This window comes from Schistocerca nitens, chromosome 12 (genome assembly GCF_023898315.1).
Source record: "Schistocerca nitens isolate TAMUIC-IGC-003100 chromosome 12, iqSchNite1.1, whole genome shotgun sequence".
Classification (NCBI taxonomy): Eukaryota; Metazoa; Arthropoda; class Insecta; order Orthoptera; family Acrididae; genus Schistocerca; species Schistocerca nitens.
The window spans coordinates 25,419,571-25,438,668 of NC_064625.1; positions in this window are offsets into that span (position 1 = coordinate 25,419,571).

Genomic DNA, 19,098 nt, shown 5'->3' on the forward strand with positions numbered 1-19,098 from the left:
CCATGAAAGCTTAAGGGCCCTCATGTACTAGGCTAGTTAGTTGAAGCAAAACAAAGGCTCCTTCAGAGCCAGGGTAGTTAGAGTTGTATTTTGTTTAACTGCTTCAAACTGGGTTTAAGGAAGACATATTCACTGTGTTAGCTATTCTAATACAAGTCAGTTAATGCACAGGAACACAGATACTGCACTATTCTATGATATTATAGAGTATGATCATTCATGGACTCCATGATTTAAATCAGCATCATTTTGCACTCTTCCCTGTTTGGTATTACAACTAGTTGCATGTGTGTTGATGGTTGGTTCCATAAATTGTTTTATCTAGTTCATGTAAGGTACATGTTGGGAGTATTTGTTACTGTTTCCTATGTCACTGGTCATTTATTTGTCTGATTTTCAAGTTATTACTACATTTATCTGCAAGGGTAGGTTACTGTACTTTAGTGTGAACAGATATAAAGAAAGAGTTTAGTTTGTGTGTCAATGAAGGTTAGGTTAGGCTGAGCATGCCTTCTGCTTTATTATATTGCTTGATACAAGAATGCCTAATAGGGCTGGCGACCGATTTTACTGTTACACCTTGCTTTTGTGCTGGGAGAACGTCTGGTCTCTGACCCACTGGTTTACTGTTAGTTATACTCTGCTGGAGTGTTTCGGAAACGGATCCCAATTTGATTGTTCTGCTTCCATTAGGTTATCTCACGCTCACAACTTTCAAAAATTCCTTGCAAAGGTATAACGTTAGCATTGATTGCCATTTAAGGTGGTCAGTGGTACCGTTATACCTGGACTTAGATTTCAGCAAGATAATGCCCACCTGCACAGTTTCTACTAGTTGTTTTCGTGCTTGCCAAACCCTACCTTAGCCAGTAAAGTCGCCGCATCTCTCCATAATCGAGAACATTTGGAGCATTATGGACAGGGCCCAGGAACCTAGAATTTATTTAATTTATGTAAAAATGAATAAGATGTTACATTTTAAGTTTCATATTTAGAAAAAACTCAAATTTTATAGTTAATTATCTCAATTTTACAACAAATTTTAATACATTTGGAAATTCTAGAGTTTTACGTTATGGAGTTTGTGTTTAATACACATACCAAGTTTAAAAGTAACAGGATATTTATTTTGGATGTCACATGTACCTAAGTACAGAAACTTGGGTTTTGCGGAAAATGGCCGTTTACGTTTCTGCTTGTATTTGGCATTCTTTTAGAACTGTCCAGCACCTAAATCAGATTTCTTCCATTTCACATTCCTGTGATGCACTCTTCTTGATTTTATCACCACAAAAATGATTTATCAGCTTTCACCACATGCTCTCTGTCCATCACATACAAAGCACTGATGCAGTTCACTTATTTATTTTATTTATTTATTTATTGTTCCATGGGACCAAATTAAGGAGAAGTCTCCATGGTCATGGAACGAGTCAATACATGAAATTATAACACGATAGTAGAAACAGATAAAATGAAATACAAGAAACGTATTCAGGTGACAATTCGTAAGTTTAAATAAAGAAAATCAACAATGTAACACTGGAATTTGCTTAATTTTTCAGCTCTTCCAGGAGCTTCGGGTTTAATTCCCATTTTCTCTAAAACATATTTCCTGCTTTGCACACCATCATTAAAACATGAAACTGCATCATAAAACACCAATAGCGAGTGCATTTCTTCGTTCAAAAATGGTTTTTGGCAATCTTTCCCATACACATTGGTTAAAACTTCCATGTGGGTTTTGGGTACCGCCATGAAGATATTTCTTCAATAAGTTTTCGTTTGCAAGTTTCCTTAATATGGGTTTGATGGCTTCCATTACAGCAGTTGGTAGAGAATTCCTGTGATTATATTCTTCACCACCAGCAACTGACCTTTGGTTGCAGTATTGAGCCTGTGGTGTAACATTTGTTGTAGCATCCTTTACTGTGAATCGGTTGCCCTGGTGATGTTGTTGACTATTGAAGCAACGAATTCTAGGCAACTTGTGCGATGATTTGCCACTACCGAACACAAAACAACACACCAAATGAAAATCGTTTCGACATTTACAACACCACAGCGCAAGCCTTTCAAATCAGAGAACAAACAAACTCAGCGATCAAAACAATGCACGTCGATAGCAGGTGTGTAAGTATCGATATCAATAGCCCTTTGTTTTTCGTATGACAAACTCTGGTGCAAATGTAAACATTTGAATTTCGAATTCTACAGAGCGAAATACACTTATGTGTGGCAGAAGAATGCTGTGCAAAGGGGTTCCTCTGCATCATTGTACACTTAAGACGAAGTAACGTGCATTCTAATCTCTCAAATATATATGTATTCAGTATGGATGGGTAAGAAATAGCATATCTATTACAAAAATGGCTCTGAGCACTATGGGACTTAAATTCTGAGGTCATCAGTCCCCTAGATCTTAGAACTACTTAAACCTAACTAACCTAAGGACACCACACACATCCATGCCTGAGGTAGGATTCGAACCTGCGACCGTAGCGGTCGCGCGGTTCCAAACTGTAGCGCCTAGAACCCCTCGGCCACTCCGGCCGGCTTTCTATTACAAATCACAGTGATTGAGAAGTCACAGATATCACAATAACAACTTCATAGAATCTGATTGCGATTTCACTCACAACTAGGAGCCGCAAGTAGCCTTTAACAGTCAACACCGTGTGCCAATGTTGACCGAATTTCGTACTTCTTCCTGTGAACCTATTGTCTAGCTGCGATTTCAGTAAAAAGTCGCTAGTAACAACTAAAAAGCACAAAAGCATAGTTAACGTCCAACGCCGTAAGCCATTTGTCGGCCGAGTTTCGTACGTCCTCCTCTGAACCCCCCCTCTAGCTGTGATTTCAGTGACAAGTCACAAGTAGAAGGCGCAAATAGCAACTAAAAAGCTCAGTCAACATTCAACGCCATCTTCCATCTGAGGGCCTAACTTCGTACTACTGTTTTTCTTTGTGACACGCTATCGAGTCTAACTGCGATTTCCGTGACAAGTCGCAGCTAGAAGTAGCAAGTAGCAACTAAAAAGCATAGTTAAGATTAGATGCCACATGCGATCTGTTGTTCTATGTACGCACTTCGTTCTGAGAACCTTGTGTCTCACGATATGGATGTATTGTATGGTCCAAGAAATGAACCAGGAAACTAATTTGTTCTGAGAAAAATATTATAGTTTGTTGAGAATTGGTGCAGCCGAGGGATGTGAAGGCCGAATAAATTATGCCAGCAGACAGACCATAGCGTAACCTGGAATTTTCTTGACATATTTAAACACACTCTTCACCATAAAAACTAAAACTGCAGGATAATTTCAAAAACAGATGGATAAGTCTCTGATGACTATTTTGATGCGTATTACACACATATATTGTACACAAACCACTACAAATGCAATCTGGTGTCTACTATGTAACTTTTACTAAATGTTTAACAGCTGCATACACAAGACGGATAGTTTCTCCGACAGTACAATATGCAGTAAAACGATTGTCTGTATTTTCAAGTATTGCTCTAGTACTATTCCCAATGTCAACTTGTAACTGTAAGATCAGAGCGCTTTCCATTGTCTTCGCTTGCACACCATCAGCATTAAAAGATTCAACCTTACAACCTAACCTAGACCTTGGGCTACACTACAGGTCAGTCCGTCATTACAACCGACATGGCGGGAGGGACAGACAGATCAGTAACACACTCTAACAAGTCTTTATCATTAAATGAGGGTGAGAGTGGAATTTTCATTATTCACTCGTAGTATAGTTCTCATTTATTTATCATCCCTTTCACATGATGACTTCAACGACTCCTTGTAACAGTACTCATTTTGCACACTTGTTGTTGTTGTTGTGGTCTTCAGTCCTGAGACTGGTTTGATGCGGCTCTCCATGTTACTCTATCCTGTGCAAGCTTCATCATCTTCCAGTACTTACTGCAACCTACATCCTTCTGAATCTGCTTAGTGTATTCATCTCTTGGTCTCCCTCTACGATTTTTACCCCCCACGCTGCCGTCCAATACTAAATTGGTATTCCCTTGATGCCTCAAAACATGTCCTACCAACCGATCCCTTCTTCTGGTCAAGTTGTGCCACAAACTTCTCTTCTCCCCAATCCTTTTCAATACTTCCTCATTAGTTACGTGATCTACCCATCTAATCTTCAGCATTCTTCTGTAGCACCACATTTCGAAAGCTTCTATTCTCTTCTTGTCCAAACTATTTATCGTCCATGTTTCACTTCCATACATGGCTACACTCCATACTAATACTTTCAGAAACGACTTCCTGAGACTTAAATCTATACTCGATGTTAACAAATTTCTCTTCTTCAGAAACGCTTTCCTTCCCATTGCCAGTCTACATTTTATATCCTCTCTACTTCGACCATCATCAGTTATTTTACTCCCTAAATAGCAAAACTCCTTTACTGCTTTAAGTGTCTCATTTCCTAATCTAATTCCCTCCGCATCACCCGATTTAATTTGACTACATTCCATTATCCTCGTTTTGCTTTTGTTGATGTTCATCTTACATCCTCCTTTCAAGACACTGTCCATTCCGTTCAACTGCTCTTCCAAGTCCTTTGCTGTCTCTGACAGAATTACAATGTCATCGCGAACCTCAAAGTTTTTATTTCTTCTCCCTGGATTTTAATACCTACTCCGAATTTTTCTTTTGTTTCCTTTACTGCTTGCTCAATATAGAGATTGAATAACATCGGGGAGAAGCTACAACCCTGCCTCACTCCCTTCCCAACCACTGCTTCCCTTTCATGTCCCTCAACTCTTATAACTGCCATCTGGTTTCTGTACAAATTGTAAATAGCCTTACGCTCCCTGTATTTTACCCCTGCCACCTTCAGAATTTGGAAGAGAGTATTCCAGTTAACATTGTCAAAAGCTTTCTCTAAGTCTACAAATGCTAGAAACGTAGGTTTGCCTTTTCTTAATCTTTCTTCTAAGATAAGTCGTAAGGTTGGTATTGCCTCACGTGTTCCAACATTTCTACGGAATCCAAACCGATCTTCCCCGAGGTCGGCTTCTACCAGTTTATCCATTCGTCTGTAAAGAATTCACGTTAGTATTTTGCAGCTGTGACTTATTAAACTGAGAGTTCTGTAATTTTCACATCTGTCAACACCTGCTTTCTTTGGGATTGGAATTATTATATTCTTCTTGAAGTCTGAGGGTATTTCGCCTGTCTAATACATCTTGCTCACCAGATGGCAGAGTTTTGTCATGACTGGCTCTCCCAAAGCCGTCAGTAGTTCTAATGGAATGTTGTCTACTCCCGGGGCCTTGTTTCGACTCAGGTCTTTCAGTGCTCTGTCAAACTCTTCACGCAGTATCTTATCTCCCATTTCGTCTTCATCTACATCCTCTTCCATTTCCATAATATTGTCCTCAAGTACATCACCCTTGTATAAACCCTCTATATACTCCTTCCACCTTTCCGCCTTCCCTTCTTTGCTTAGAACTGGGTTTCCATCTGAGCTCTTGATATTCATACAAGTGGTTCTCTTCTCTCCAAAGGTCTCTTTATTTTTCCTGTAGGCAGTATCTATCTTACCCCTCGTGAGATAAGCCTCTAAATCCGTACATTTGCCCTCTAGCCCTCCCTGCTTAGCAATTTTGCAATTTTGCACTTCCATTTACTGTATATTTATATTTTCTCCTTTCATCAATTAAATTCAATATTTCTTCTGTTACCCAAGGATTTCTATTAGCCCTCGTCTTTTTGCCTACCTGATCGTCTGCTGCCTTCACTACTTCATCCCTCAGAGCTACCCATTCTTCTTCTACTGTATTTCTTTCCCCCATTCCTGTCAATTGTTCCCTTATGCTCTCCCTGAAACTCTCTACAACCTCTGGTTTAGTCAGTTTATCCAGGTCCCATCTCCTTAAATTCCCACCATTTTGCAGTTTCTTCAGTTTCAGTCTACAGTTCATAACCAATAGATTGTGGTCAGAGTCCACATCTGCCCCTGGAAGTGTCTTACAATTTAAGACCTGGTTCCTAAATCTCTGTCTTACCATTATATAATATATCTGATACATTTTAGTATCTCCAGGATTCTTCCATGTATACAACCTTCTTTTATGATTCTTGAACCAAGTGTTAGCTATGATTAAGTAATGCTCTGTGCAAAATTCTACCAGACGGCTTCCTCTCTCATTTCTTCCCCCCAATCCATATTCACCTACTATGTTTCCTTCTCTCCCTTTTCCTACTGACGAATTCCAGTCACCCATCACTATTAAATTTTCGTCTCCCTTCACTACCCGAATAATTTCTTTTATCTCATCATACATTTCATCTATTTCTTCATCATCTGCAGAGATAGTTGGCATATAAACTTGTACTACTGTAGTAGGCGTGGGCTTTGTGTCTATCTTGGCCACAATAATGCGTTCACTATGCTGTTTGTGGTAGCTTACCTGCACGCCTATTTTTTTATTCATTATTAAAGCTACTCCTGCATTACCCCTATCTGATTTTGTATTTATAACCCTGTATTCACCTGACCAGAAGTCTTGTTCCTCCTGCCACTGAACTTCACTAATTCCCACTATATCTAACTTTAACCTATCCATTTCCCTTTTTAAATTTTCTAACCTACCTGCCCGATTAAGGGATCTGACATTCCACGCTCCGATCCGTTGAACGCCAGTTTTCTTTCTCCTGATAACGACGTCCTCTTGAGTAGTCCCTGCCCGGAGATCCGAATGGGGGGCTATTTTACCTCCGAAATATTTTACCCAAGAGGACGTCATCATCATTTAACCATACAGTAAAGCTGCATGCCCTCGGGAAAAATTTCGGCTGTAGTTTCCCCTTGCTTTCAGCCGTTCGCAGTACCAGCACAGCAAGGCCGTTTTGGTGTGTGTTACAAGGCCAAATCAGTCAATCATCCAGACTGTTGCCGCTGCAACTTCTGAAAAGGCTGCTACCCTTCTTCAGGAACCACACGTTTGTCTGGCCTCTCAACAGATACCCCTCCGTTGTGGTTGCTCCTACGGTACGGCTATCTGTATCGCTGAGGCACGCAAGCCTCCCCACCAACGGCAAGGTCCATGGTTCATGGGGGGGGGGGTTTGCACACTTATCAAATATGGTTCTTTTACGCTGTGAATTCTTCAAGAATCGTCTTGAATCTTCACAATTATCTCTTCTAGATGTGGATGAACATATAGTGTAGCCAGTAATCGAAATGCGAAATGCATCTGGAAAATCACTCGGATTATTAAACTTTTATATTGCTACTAATTACTAGCAATATAATTCACATAATACAACTGGTAACGAAAGCACTTGAGTGGGAGGAGGTTTCACACTTTGCATAAACGATGCCTCTACGTTCATTTGCTGTGTTAATTCTTCAAGAGTCGTCTTGAATCTTCACGAGTATCTCTTCTAGATGTGGATGGGCACATAGAGCAGCCAGTAATCGAAATGGGAACTGCATCTGGAAAATCGCTAGGATTATTAAACTTTTGCACTGTTACTAGTTACTAGTAATATAATTCACATAATACAACTGCTAATACTTCTGGTAATGAAAGCACTTGAGTGGGAGAAGGTTTCACACTTTGCATAAAAGATGCCTCTATGTTCATTCACAAACTTAGAAACTAACCTTTCTTCTGATGAAGATGGTGTAAAGACGCCGTGGCAATTTTTCCTATTCTTTTGTCACTGATATTTTGAATTATCTCTATATCGAGTGACTGATAATGGGGTTCAAACACTTGTGAAGTTAAGAACGTGATTAGAATCCATATTCTAAATATGAACTCCTATGGTACTGTGTGGTAATTTCTGTTATGATTCTCAACATCACACTGTTAACATTTTCACACTTGTTCCATTAATTAAATTAAAGCCAAAGGAAGAACATAGGTAAAACATACTTAATACTGATTGTGTTGTTGAGCTGACAGTTTCTCTGTGCACAAGAGTTTCTTTCGTGTATCATGTAACACCTGAGGAATAATTGTTGGAAGTATTAATAATATAATTTCAGGTAACTTTTTGTCAGTTGGATTACTGAAACAGTACATTAGTCCCTCACTAATAAACGCCTATGCAGGCAAAAACACATTTCTGGGTTGCATTGACACAGTTCACTTCTTACTTGTAACTAATGACGGTGATAAATCGCGTAAAGCGAAGAAGTCACAGAAATCGCGTAAGTCGCAGGAGTAGCAGAAGTCTATGTTTTGTCATTCAGATCATACGATTAGAATTACGGGGGCGTAGAACTTCAAAATTTTAAAAAAGTTTGACCTTTCAAAAGTATGCCTATGTTCTGTCATTCAGATAATGTGATTAGAATTAAGATGGGCAGGAAGTCAAAAATTTAAAAAAATTCGATTTTCCAAAAGTATGCCTATTTTATAGCGCATATCTTCCTGAATAGTACCGAGCGAGGTGGCGCAGTGGTTAGACTCTGGACTCGCATTCGGGAGGACGACGGTTCAATCCCGTGTCCGGCCATCCTGATTTAGGTTTTCCGTGATTTCCCTAAATCGCTCCAGGCAAATGCCGGGATGGTTCCTTTCAAAGGGCACGTCCTTCCCTAATCCGATGAGACCGATGACCTCGCTGTCTGGTCTCCTTCCCCCAACCAACCAACCAACCAACCTGAATAGTAGGGATGGGCTAAACTGTGATTTTCTGATATCAGTGATTTCTGTGAATGCTGCTTTTCGGTAACTGTGATTCTTAACTGTGATTTGTTGCAGAATGACAGAAAATATACCTCACGTGACATTATGTTATGGGCCCTATATCTACGATATGCAGTTTTAGTTTCTTTATTGGTTTTCGATTCCCCACAAAGGGAGTGGGCTGGCAGCAGCTTCTTCAGCACACAGAATGTTTTAAAAACGTAATAAGAAGACAAGAAATAACAAAAGCAGGCGATAAAAACGGTGACTTTTAAATTGTAAAATGGCGGAAATTTGTGGAAGTTAGAATATAAAATAAGAGTTGGCGATGATAATTTAAAAAAAAAAAAAGCAGACAGGTACAATAGTAGACAGACAATTAAAAAACACAGCGACAGTCTGGTTTCTGTTCACAAGAGATAAAAAAGTGACACCTAGTGACAGTATGGCTTCTGTTCGCAACATTTGGGAAAAGATGCACAACACTTAACACTCACTTAAGTACCCGTTGTCTAGGGGTACCGTCTTTGATTCATAATCAAAACGTCTTCGGTCCTGGGTTCGATCCCCGCCACGGCCTAAATTTTGATAAATAATCAGCATTGGCGGCCGAAGACTTCCGTCATAAGAAGTCAGCCTCATTCTGCCAACGGCCTTGTCAAAGAGGGCGGAGGAGTGGATAGAGGTTCAGGGCACTCTCTTGTCCTAGGGGTGGGAAATTACCCCTAAATGCGGAAGAATCAGCAATGATCAACGCAGAAGGCAATGGAAACCACTGCATTAATGACACGTAACGTGTATCCACAGGACATGTGGCCTGTAATTGAAGAAGTGTCATGATGATCTCTCCATTGGCAAAAGATTCCGGAATAGTCCCCCATTCGGATCTCCGGGAGGGGACTGCCAAGGGGGAGGTTACCATGAGAAAAAGTTTGAATAATCAACGAAAGGATAACGTTCTACGAGTCGGGGCGTGGAATGTCAGAAGCTTGAACGTGGTAGGGAAACTAGAAAATCTGAAAAGGGAAATGTAAAGGCTCAATCTAGATATAGTAGGGGTCAGTGAAGTGAAGTGGAAGGAAGACAAGGATTTCTGGTCAGATGAATATCGGGTAATATCAACAGCAACAGAAAATGGTATAACAGGTGTAGGATTCGTTATGAATAGGAAGGCAGGGCAGAGGGTGTGTTACTGTGAATAGTTCAGTGACCGGGTTGTTCTAATCGGAATCGACAGCAGACCAACACCGACAACGACAGTTCAGGTATACGTGCCGACGTCGCAAGCTGAAGATGAACAGATAGAGAAAGCGTATGAGGATATTGAAAGGGTAATGCAGTATGTAAAAGGAGACGAAAATCTAATAGTCATGGGCGACTGGAATGCAGTTGTAGGGGAAGGAGTAGAAGAAAAGGTTACAAGAGAATATGGGCTTGGGACAAGGAATGAAAGAGGAGAAAGACTAATTGAGTTCTGTAACAAGTTTCAGCTAGTAATAGCGAATACCCTGTTCAAGAATCACAAGAGGAGGAGGTACACTTGGAAAAGGCTGGGAGACACGGGAAGATTTCAATTAGATTACATCATGGTCAGACAGAGATTCCGAAATCAGATACTGGACTGTAAGGCGTACCCAGGATACGTTTGAAGTTCTCTAACGCTATAGATACAGCAATAAGGAATAGCGCAGTAGGCAGTACAGTTGAAGAGGAATGGACATCTCTAAAAAGGGCCATCACAGAAGTTGGGAAGGAAAACATAGGTACAAAGAAGGTAGCTGCGAAGAAACCATGGGTAACAGAAGAAATACTTCAGTTGATTGATGAAAGGAGGAAGTACAAACATGTTCCGGGAAAATCAGGAATACAGAAATACAAGTCGCTGAGGAATGAAATAAATAGGAAGTGCAGGGAAGCTAAGACGAAATGGCTGCACGAAAAATGTGAAGACATCGAAAAAGATATGATTGTCGGAAGGACAGACTCAGCATACAGGAAAGTCAAAACAACCTTTGGTGACATTAAAAGCAACGGTGGTAACATTAAGAGTGCAACGGGAATTCCGCTGTTAAATGCAGAGGAGAGAGCAGATAGGTGGAAAGAATACATTGAAAGCCTCTATGAGGGTGAAGATTTGTCTGATGTGATAGAAGAAGAAACAGGAGTCGATTTAGAAGAGATAGGGGATCCAGTATTAGAATAGGAATTTAAAAGAGCTTTGGAGGACTTATGGTCGAATAAGGCAGAAGGTATAGATAACATTCCATCAGAATTTCTAAAATCATTGGGGGAAGTGGCAATAAAACGACTATTCACGTTGGTGTGTAAAATATATGAGTCTGGCGATATACCATCTGAATTTCGGAAAAGCATCATCCACACAATTCCGAAGACGGCAAGAGCTGACAAGTGCGAGAATTATCGCACAATCAGCTTAACAGCTCATGCATCGAAGCTGCTTACAAGAATAATATACAGAAGAATGAAAAAGAAAATTGAGAATGCGCTAGGTGACGATCAGTTTGGCTTTAGGAAAAGTAAAGGGACGAGAGAGGCAATTCTGACGTTACGGCTAATAATGGAAGCAAGGCTAAAGAAAAATCAAGACACTTTCATAGGATTTGTCGAGCTGGAAAAAGCGTTCGACAATATAAAATGGTGGAAGCTGTTCGAGATTCTGAAAAAAGTAGGGGTAAGCTATAGGGAGAGACGGGTCATATACAATATGTACAACAACCAAGAGGGAATAATAAGAGTGGACGATCAAGAACGAAGTGCTCGTATTAAGAAGAGTGTAAGACAAGGCTGTAGCCTTTCGCCCCTACTCTTCAATCTGTACAACGAGGAAGCAATGATGGAAATAAAAGAAAGGTTCAGGAGTGGAATTAAAATACAAGATGAAAGGATATCAGTGATACGATTCGCTGATGACATTGCTATCCTGAGTGAAAGTGAAGAAGAATTAAATGATCTGCTGAACGGAATGAACAGTCTAATGAGTACACAGTATGGTTTGAGAGTAAATCGGAGAAAGACGAAGGTAATGAGAAGTAGTAGAAATGAGAACAGCGAGAAACTTAACATCAGGATTGATGGTCACGAAGTCAATGAAGTTAAGGAATTCTGCTACCTAGGCAGTAAAATAACCAATGAAGGACGGAGCAAGGAGGACATCAAAAGCAGACTCGCTATGGCAAAAAAGGCATTTTTGGCCAAGAGAAGTCTACTAATATCAAATACCGGCCTTAATTTGAGGAAGAAATTTCTGAGGATGTACGTCTGGAGTACAGCATTATATGGCAGTGAAACATGGACTGTGGGAAAACCGGAACAGAAGAGAATCGAAGCATTTGAGATGTGGTGCTATAGACGAATGTTGAAAATTAGGTGGACTGATAAGGTAAGGAATGAGGAGGTTCTATGCAGAATCGGAGAGGAAAGGAATATGTGGAAAACACTGATAAGGAGAAGGGACGGGATGATAGGATATCTGCTAAGACATGAGGAAATGACTTCCATGGTACTAGAGGGAGCTGTAGAGGGCAAAAACTGTAGAGGAAGACAGAGATTGGAATATGTCAAGCAAATAATTGAGGACGTAGGTTGCAAGTGCTACTCTGAGATGAAGAGGTTAGCACAGGAAAGGAGATGAAGGGTGTGGAGATGGAGGGTAGGTGGGACACAACAGTGAAGCCACGGCAGCAGATGCGGTTTAAGAGGAGAGGAGCAAACAGGGGGGAAGGGTGGCGGCATATATGAAAGGTGAGGCAAAGTGCATGGCGCTAAAGAATCTAGAGGGACTTATAGAATTGGGGGGGGGGGGGCAGAGATCCAGGTGGGACTGGCATAGCAGACGATGGGTCGGATCAAGGAGTTGTGGGGAAGATGGTAGGGGGCTTCAACCCCCATGTCCAGCCAGAGAGGAGTTTATGGAGACAGAGGTGGTTGTGGGCTTTGGATTGGATAGAGCGATGTAAGGGGTCCAGGTCAGGTGACGGTCAATGGTGAGATCAAGATAGGTGAGGGTGGGATAGAGGCAGACATGGCGGGTGCACATGGTAAGGGAAAAATGAAGGAGCTGGAGCTGGAACGGTATGTCCTACGATGATTGCCTCGATCTTGAAAGGACGGATTTTTAGGAGGCACTGCTTACACCAAGTGGCAAAAAGGTCAGTGTGATTCTGGAGAAGGCGTTGGGATCATTGAAGGGCAGGAGCAAGGGCAAGGAAGGCTGTGTCATTGGCATACTGCAGGATGGGGACTGGAGGGGGGTGGGAAGTTGGGGCATATCTGCTGTGTACAAGAGGTAGAGGTGGAGGAAGGGCCTTCGGGCACACCCACAGGTGGGGGGGGGGGGGGAGGGGAGGGTAGAAAGTGCAGTAATTGATGTTATGGACGGTGACATAGGAAGGGTGACGAGAGAGGAAGGAGGCAATCAGACAGACGTAGTTGATAGGAAGGGCGTAGGTCTGGAGTTTAAACAGGAGACTGGGATGCCACATGCGGTCATAGGCATTTTTGAGGTCTAGGGATACAATAGTGGTGGAGCGATGGGAGTTAAGCTGGATTGAGAGGAGATGGGTGAGGCATAGGAGTTGGTCATCGGCAGAGAAGGAACGCCGAAAGTTACATCGGGTGCTGGGAAAGACGTGGGTTTGGTGGAGGTGGTGATGGATGCGCCAGGTAAGGATGGATTGTAAGAGCTTGCCGAACATTGAGGTGAGACATATAGGGCGATAGGAAGAGGCTTGTTAGTTTGGGGAACATTAGAATACAGGACATTTTCCACAGGTCAGGGTAGAAGCCGGTGTCAAGAATTGCGTTGTAGAGCGCGGTAGGATCTGCAAGGAAAGAGGGAGGGCAGTGTTTGGGGTGGTGGTAGATAAAGCGGTCGTGGCTGTGGGCAATCTTGCGTTTAATGCAGAGTTTGAGGATAATGTCCTGTTTATTGACGGGAGTGTTAAGTTTCGATGGTGGTGTGTGGCCCAAGTACTGGTTTCTAGGAGCAGTGGAAGTATCCGTATGTTCGATGATGTCGGGAGAGACGGAAAAATGAAATTTTGGATCATCTGGAATAGAGAAGACTTACGTATGATGCCGAACTGGTAATACAGCTAACAGAATTGGTAGAGCTACTGAAAGCGAATTTGTTATTTCTACACAGGGTGAACCTCTAATTGTAGTTATATTCAATTTGTTTATCAGTTAGAACTAGAAATGGAACAGGATAAAGAAACGTAAGTTTTTTAATACTTTTTCCTCAGTATTTCACGCAAAATTAATCCTTATACAAAAGTTAAAATATTATGGGATAAGAGGAGAAGTAGGCTCATGGTTTTCATCCTATCTCTTTAACAGAAAACAGTGTGTGTCTGCATCAGGCTACTAGATAACAACAGTCATTCAAAATATGAAACCATTAGGCAAGGGGTGCCCCAGGGCTTTATTTTAGGTGCCTCGTTGTTCTTATTATATATGAATGACCTTCCATATGCAGTGCCACAAAATGCAAATTTTGTTTTATTTGTAGATGATACAAGTACTGGTATAAAAAACAGTACCCGTCATCTCACTGAGCAATCAGCTAATGAAATATTTGTAAGTATCAATAGGTGGTTCACAGCAAATGGATTGTCACTGAATCTTGACGAGACCCAGTACATACAGTTTAGTACCTCACAAAAAATACCTGACCCTATAAGTGTAATGTGTTCAAACAATGAAATTAAAACTGTAGACCGTGTCAAATTTTTAGGGTTACAAATTGACCACAACCTAAATTGGAAAACTCACACTGTAGACATAATGAAATGCCTTAGTTCAGCTACATTTTCAGTACACATGATAGCAGAAATAGGTGATTTAAAAATGAAGAAATTAGTTTATTCGGCCTACTTCCATTCACTAATGAGTTACGGAATCATCTTTTGGGAAAACTCCTCTCACAAAGAGAACATTTTCAAAATTCAGAAATGAGTCATTAGAATTATATCTGGTGTCAGTTCTAGATCGTCATGTAGAGACCTTTTTAAGTAACTTGGTATTCTAACTACTACTTCTCAGTATATATACTCATTGCTGTCCTTTTTCATTTCCAACATGTCTCTGTTTACATAAAATAGTGCAAAACATTATTATAACACCAGAACCAAAAACAGTCTGTATAAGGACTCTAAAAGCTTAAGATTATTACAAAAAGGAGTAAAATACAAACGGAACTCATATATTCAATAACTTACCAGAGCATATCAAAGGCATAATAAGCAGTTCACATAATATGCAAAAAAATGGTGATTTCTCAAACTGGGGAACAATCAAGAATGGGGTGCAGCATGGTTCGGTCTTGGGTCCTCTGCTGCTCTTAATATATATTAATGACTTGCCATTCTATATTTACGAAGATGCAAAGCTGGTACTTTTTGCCGACGATACAAGTATAGCTAACACACCCAACAGACAAGAATTAACTGATGAAATTGTAATCGATGTTTTTCAGAAAAACATTAAGTGGTTCTCTGCAAATGGGCTCTCATTAAACTTTGACAAAACACAGTATATATACAGTTCCACACAATGAATGGAATAACACCATTAATAAATATAGACTTCGATCAGAAATCGGTAGCTAAGGTAGAATATTCAAAATTTCTAGGTGTATGCATTGATGAGGGGCTGAACTGGAAAAACACACTCAAGATCTTGTGAAACGTTTGAGTTCAGCTACTTATGCTATTAGGGTCATTGCAAATTTTGGCGATATACATCTCAGTAAATTAGCTTACCATGCCTATTTTCATTCTCTGCTTTCGTATGGCGTATTCTGGGGTAACTCATCATTGAGTAAAAGAGTGTTCATTGCACAAAAATGTGTTATCAGAATAATTGCTGGAACTCATCCAAGATCATACTGCAGACACTTATTTAAAGAGCTAGGGGATCTTCACTGTTGTTGTTGTGGTCTTCAGTCCAGAAACTGGTTTGATGCAGCTCTCTATGTTACTCTATCTTGTGCAAGCTTCTTCATCTCCCAGTACCTACTGCAACCTACATCCTTCTGAATCTGTTTAGTGTATTCATCTCTAGCCTCACACAATATATATTAACTTATGAAATTTGTTATTAACAATCCTGACGAATTCAAAAGTAATAGCAGTGTACATGGCTACAACACTAGGAGATAGGATGGTTTTCACTACTCAAGGTTAAATCTAACTTTGGCTCAGAAGGGGTAAATTATGCTACCACAAAAGTCTTTGGTCACTTACCTAATAGTATCAAAAGTCTGACAGATGGCCATATAGTATTTAAAAGGAAATTAAAAGAATTTCTGAATGGCAACTCCTTCTACTCATTAGATGGCTTTTTGGATATAGTAAGTGGGTAATTCTCCCCCCCCCCCCAATCCCCAAAAAAATAAAAAAAATATTAAGTGTCTTGTAATTTTTTTGTGTACTGTAATATGTGGTATAGACACCTTTTATTAACCTGACACGTTCCACATCATTACTAGGTGTCGTATTCGTGATCTATGGAACAAGTACTAATCTAATCTAATCTAATAAAGATTGGTTTCAGAGTGAATTAAAGGACTTCCTATTGGCCAACTCCTTCTACTCCATCAAAGAATATCTTCGAGAGAATTATAGCTCATAGCTCTGTATTCTTTGACACTTTCCACATCCCAGAGATTCCTCTCTATGGGATCCATGGAAAACGATAAATGTAATGTAATGTAATTACTAGAGTTAAGTCGATTGTTCTGCCACCAAACGACTACTTTATGCAACCGACAGAATGTTATGCAGTTTAATCGGTAGATGTCATGTGTGATGGCAAGTACATGTGGGACGTATGAGCATCCATGTACAGTGTGTTAACTGTAAGACGGCAGAGTTGTGAGGGGAGTGCGGAGAGAGGAGGAAGCAAGCATTGGCTGGCGAGGGGAGAGGAGCCGTTGGGGGGGACAAGGCACGCCTACCAGTTGCAGTGCTGGCAGTACTAATTGCGCGTCATGCTTACACGAAAGCAGACGAAAGGCTTGGAAGTAAAACTCGCTTTAAATGTTGTTCGTAAACGAAATTGACATCGTCATGTACATTAAAACATATAAATGTATGTATGTTTGTCTACTATGCGCTCACAAACGATTCATCCGATTGCAATTAAACTTTGATGAGTTGTTCTCTGAACGGCCGAAAAGAGTAATGGACAATGTTTCAACAATTACGTCACTGTAGTATGCGTAGCACAATTGAGTAGGTAAAGGCTTGTCATGCGGATCCGTGTTCGGTTCCCACTGCTTGCAACTTTTTTTTCATTTTATTTCATTCTCCGCAATGTTAAACTATTAATTATAAAATTTAAATATACTTAAACAGGTCATATAGTATAACGTAACTGTCAATCTCTATGTATAAAAATGAATGTATATAAGTCTGCCCTCTGTGTGTTCCCAAACATTCATCCGATTGCGATGAAATTTTGGTGATTTGTTGTCCATACGCCAACGAAGGTTCCTAGCCGAAAAAAAAGAAATAATACACATTCTTGAGGATATATGACGTCATAAACAATGAGATGCCACCGCGGGAAAATACCCAGATTTATGCATCCACTATTTGAGAATGAGTGCACTTAGCGACTAGCAACAAACGTTACATACAATTTCAAACCTTTACGAAAATTTTTCTCGCTGACACCCACCACAAAGTAATGAAAGGAAAAAAGGTTGTCGCTTACTACATTTTCTCAGTGTTGAGAGGCCAGACAAACGTGTGGTTCCTGAAGAGGGGCAGCAGCCTTTTCAGTAGTTGCAGGGGCAACAGTCTGGATGATTGACTGATCTGGCCTTGTAACACTAACCAAAATGGCCTTGCTTTTCTGGTACTGCGAACGGCTGAAAGCAAGGGGAAACTACACGCGAAATTGTTCCCGAGGGCATGCAGCTTTACTGTACGGTTAAATGATGATGGCGTCCTCTTGGGTAAAATATTCCAGAGGTAAAATAGTCCCCCATTCCGATCTCCGGGTGGGGACTCCTCAGGAGGACGTCGTTATCAGGAGAAAGAAAACTGGCGTTCTACGGATCAGAGCGTGGAATGTCAGATCCCTTAATCAGGCAGGTAGGTTAGCTAATTTAAGAAGAGAAATGGATAGGTTAAAGTTAGATATAGTGGGAATTAGTAAAGTTCGGTGGCAGGAGGAACAAGACTTCTGGTCAGGTGAATACAGGGTTATAAATACAAAATCAAATAGGGGTAATGCAGGAGTAGGTTTAATAATTAATAAAACAATAGGAATGCGGGTAAGCTACTACAAACAGCACAGCGAACGCATTGTTGTGGCCAAGATAGACACGAAGCCCACGTCAAATACACTAGTACAAGTTTATATGCCAACTAGCTCTGCAGATGACGAAGAAATTGATGAAAAGTATGATGAGATAAAAGAAATTATTCAGGTAGTGAAGGGAGACGAAAATTTAATAGTCATGGGTGACTGGAAGTCGAGAGTAGGAAAAGGGAGAGAAGGAAACATAGTAGGTGAATATGGATTGGGGCTAAGAAATGAAAGAGGAAGCCGCCTGGTAGAATTTTGCGCAGAGCATATAGTTAACACTTGGTTCAAGAATCGTGAAAGAAGGTTGTATACATGGAAGAACCCTGGAGATGCTAAAAGGTATCAGATAGATTATATAATGGTAAGACAGAGATTTAGGAACCAGGTTTTAAATTGTAGGACATTTCCAGGGGCAGATGTGGACTCTGATCGCAATCTATTGGTTATGAACTGTAGATTAAAACTGAAGAAACTACAAAAAGGTGGGAATTTAAGGAGATGGGACCTGGATAAACTGACTAAACCAGAGATTGTAGAGAGTTTCAGGGAGAGCATAAGGGAACAATTGACAGGAATGGGGGAAAGAAATACAGTAGAAGATGAATGGGTGGCTTTGAGGGATGAGATAGTGAAGGCAGCAGAGGATCAAATAGGTAAAACGACGAGGGCTAATAGAAATCCTTGGGTAACAGAAGAGATACTGAATTTAATTGATGAAAGGAGAAAATACAAAAATGCAGTCAATGAAGCAGGCAAAAAGGAATACAAACGTCTCAAAAACGAGGTCGATAGGAAGTGCAAAATGGCTAAGCAGGGATTGCTAGAGGACAAATGTAAGGATGTAGAGGCTTATCTCACGAGTGGTAAGATAGATACTGCCTACAGGAAAATTAAAGAGACCTTTGGAGAAAGGAGAACCACTTGCATGAATATCAAGGGCTCAGATGGAAACCCAGTTCTAAGCAAAGAAGGGAAAGCAGAAAGGTGGAAGGAGTATATAGAGGGTCTATACAAGGGCGATGTAGATGAAGATGAATTGGGAGATATGATACTGCGTGAAGAGTTTGACAGAGCACTGA